We start from the raw sequence: 4,148 nt of genomic DNA on the forward strand, positions 1-4,148 counted from the left end.
ACTAGCGATCCGATACTAGGTACCACTTGATTCCTTGATTGCCCGAGCATTGATAGTTCACAAAATCAGGGATACCCTACAATCTCAAGTGAGTACATAGTTCCCCTATTTTATTGTTTTCAATTGTTTTGGGGTGATTCATATGTACAAAATGAATTTCAAGGTTTAAACGAGGATTTCAAAAACGATGGTTTATACTAAACTAATAACGATTTCAATAAGGTGAACAAGACTTGTTGGTTGTATTTACATAACAAATGACATTCATTAGCTCTGATCAAGCCGACCAGTATTAGGTTATGGTACCATAGGATCTGACAAATCCCGTTATCAGACTACACCCATTGTTATGTGTGGGGGTTATGTAGGTAATGACCGAATCTGTTATTGTTAACTTATCCTTTGGTGGTTTGTTAATGCGAGAAACGAGTTAGACGAGTCACAAAGGTTTGAATGTTGTTAGCAAGACGACCAAAAGTAGTTTCACTATTAAAACGAATACGATTTTGAGACGAGTCAAATGATTTGAGACGACTTCAACGAGATAAACGATTTGGATAAACGATTGGTTTTGGGTAGTGATTAGATAATGGGACGAGTGTAGTATGATAGAATCATGGTAGATACGCCACTGGTACATCTTATATATAAGTGCTTCTATCATAATACATTGCGTGTCATTATTTAGTTCACTGGTGAAGCTATTTTGAAACAATGTCACACAACGAGGTTTTTGAAACAATATAACCCATACGAGTTTTATGAACGAGTTTTCACAAGATGTTTACAAGTTTTTATTCTAAAGCAAATATTTTTGGGTTAGGAGTCATGGCTACGAGATTTCTTATACTATAACCATCTTGATTTGAGTTGGTTAAACTATGTTGCAATACACTTTTCAAAACGAGGTTTGTATTTTGACTCTTGTAGTCTAACGAGGTACTGCAACATATAAACAAGCCATGAATCTGATACTCCCACAAAACCTATGTACTCACCAGCATTTCTTTTCTGACTTTACTTTTTACATATGTTTCAGGTGGTATTGCTTGATGTTGCTTGCTAGGAAGCTTGTGTCACATAGGACCTGGACGAGGCCTTAGTGATTTAAAAACAGTTATAAACAATATGTAGTTTGTTTGTTTTGATTTAAAGACAATGTACATTACATAATAATTCAATAAAACAAAACATTTGGTTACCATGGTTGTGAAACAATAATTCTGTTGCATCACTCCCCGACGTTTCCGTCACGGTTTGTTGTTTTAACGTGGTCGGGGTGTGACAGAAAAGTTGGTATCAGAGCCAATGGTTATAGGGAATTAGGTTAAGAAGGTTCGTGATAACCTACAGACAGCTCGAAGCCGTCAAAAGATTTACGCGGACCGACGATGCAAGTCCTTGGAATTTCAAGTCGGTGATCGTGTATTACTTAAGGTCTCACCTTGGAAAGGTGTGATCAGATTTGGAAAGAAAGGAAAACTTGCACCTAGATACGTTGGACCATTCAAGATCGTCGAAAGAATCGGTAAGGTAGCCTACAGACTTGCATTACCTCCTGAACTTGGTAATGTTCATCCAACCTTCCACGTATCCAATCTCAAAAAGTGTCTAGCTGATGAGAACCTCCACATACCGCTTGACGAGATTCGTGTTGATAAAACACTCCATTTTGTTGAGAAACCTGTTGAAATTTTGGATCGTGAAGTCAAATGGCTTAAACGCAAGCGCATTCCTTTGGTTAAAGTTCGCTGGGAATCTAAACGCGGACCTGAGTTTACTTGGGAACGTGAAGATCAAATGAAGGCGAAGTATCCGCATCTTTTCCCACGAGTTTCCTCTAAACAAATTTCGGGACGAAATTTCCGCAAGTAGGGGAGACTGTGACATTTGCGCTTGTAATCATTGTAAACAATTCAGTTATCAATGAAATAAAGTTATTTGATCCCAATGTTTGTTTGTTTATGTTTGATGTTTTTCATGTTTTGGTTTTTATCCCATTTCAAACTCTATATCGCTTTCTGGAGAATTATACGCAAACTGGTGCGTAAATGTAATCAGTTAAAAGCGACAAATACTCCGGAACATCAATTTATGCTTAACATACCTTAAATAACCTTTACATAACTTAGAAATAAGTTTTGAAGGCTTTGGTATGGCAAAATCAAGTTTATTCGCTTACAGGGACTAAAACTGATAAACTGCGAAAGTATGCCAATTTGAACTGTAACAAGCATTCCATAACATGCCCATAAGTTAAACACACCCTAAATATCCTTTACATAGCTTAGAAATAGGCTTTGAGGGGTTCGGTGTGCTAAAATAAACTTTTGGGTCATTCAGGGACTAAAAGCGTCAAAAAGTGCATAAGTTTGCATTTTCGCGCATAACTTACGTTCTGAATACATCCGAACATCCAAAAAATTATGTAATCATTAAAATATTATGTTTTAGTGATTGGAATGTCAAAAATCCATTCGTCGCGCAATTTGGACCGTTTTTGCGTCCGTTACGACTTCCGTCGTAATTAACCGAACAACGTAATCGTACGGCCAAACGAACCGACATCCGGCATATTTTAGAGCATATTTCATGTTCCCTATGCTGTAGCATCCTTATAGAGCTTAAAAATGGGTTTGACGGGTGTTAGAAGTGCCAAAACACAACTGTACGCGCACAGGGACCTAAACTGCCAAAATTAAAACATAGCTGGTCTGCAGGGTCCTTACGGACCGTATGGGGTTGCTTATGGTCCGTAAGCCATGCCCAGATCAGCAGAAAGTGTTTTCCAGCTATTTCCAGCTTGATCCCACCTTTGCACATGGTTTTGGGGCATTTCTAGGGGCTCCCCTGGTTTTGTAAATCTATGGGCTCGATGTGTAAGGCTAGGATTGAATCTCGGATTACGAGGAACGTGTGACACCTGTGTCACTGTGACCGTCAAACAAATGCCAAACCAATGAAATTTTATATTTCATACTTGGGAATTGTGAAAATATGTGTATCATTTGCACATATCAATTCTTGTTCGATTTCGGGCTTTAAGTCGCTTTCTGGAAGGTTATACACGATCTGATGCGTAAATATAACCAGTTTAATGCAACAAACACTCCGGAATAGTGACATAGGCTTAACATACCTTAAATAATCTTTACATAACTTAGAAATAAGTTTTGGATGGTTTGGTATGCCGAAATCAAGTTTATTCGCTTACAGGGACTATTTGCGTCAACTTGCAAAAGTCTGCCGTTTCGTAAGGCAACGTATAGTCCGGAACTTGATCATAAGTTAAACATACCATATATAACCTAAACATGGCTTAGAAATAAGCTTTGATAGGTTCGGTGTGCAAAAACATGCTTACATGATCTTACAGGGACTAAAAGTGTCAAAAACGGTGTAAGTTTGCATTTTCGCGCATATCTTACGTTCTGGCCATATCTGAACATCCAAAATTTTTGTACACACTAAAATATTTTTATTTTAGTAATCGGCATGCAAAAATTCCATTCGTCGCGTAATTTGGATCGTTTTCGCGTCCGTTCGAGTTTCGTCGTAAATAACCGAACAACGTGACCGTACGACCAAACGAACCGACATCCGAGATGTTTTCGAGCATATTTCAGGTCCCCTACACTTTAACGACCTTGTGGAGCCTTGAAAATGATTTGCGGAGGTTAAAAACATCAAAGTCAGGCTTAAACACGTGCAGGGACCATTTCTGCCAAACTTTGAAAGTTCAGCCTACACCGTCGCGCTGCGCGACGGCCATAAGGCTTTGTGGTCGCGCTACGCGATGATCACATCTGGGCAGAAACATTATTTTCAGCAACAGTTTGTAAATTCAGGGGCCTTTCTCGCAATTCCTTTGTGTGGTGACCAAGTTAACACTTCTCCAAGGCATGCTAGCTGTCCCTAAACACATGTATGGTTGTGATTTAATGCTTAATGACCAAGAAAACCACTTGTAATGATCCTAGAGCATCACCACAACTATAAATAGCAAGGCCTTTCACTCCATTCTTTGCTCATTCTCATTCTCTCCTCTCTACATCTGCTTGGAAGCTTTCTAAGCTGATTTGGGAATTTGTCTTCTTGTTGAAAAGATAGCAAGGACCCTTAGTGAGCATTCTTTCATTCTTTTTATT

This window comes from Helianthus annuus, chromosome 3 (genome assembly GCF_002127325.2).
Source record: "Helianthus annuus cultivar XRQ/B chromosome 3, HanXRQr2.0-SUNRISE, whole genome shotgun sequence".
Taxonomy (NCBI): Eukaryota; Viridiplantae; Streptophyta; class Magnoliopsida; order Asterales; family Asteraceae; genus Helianthus; species Helianthus annuus.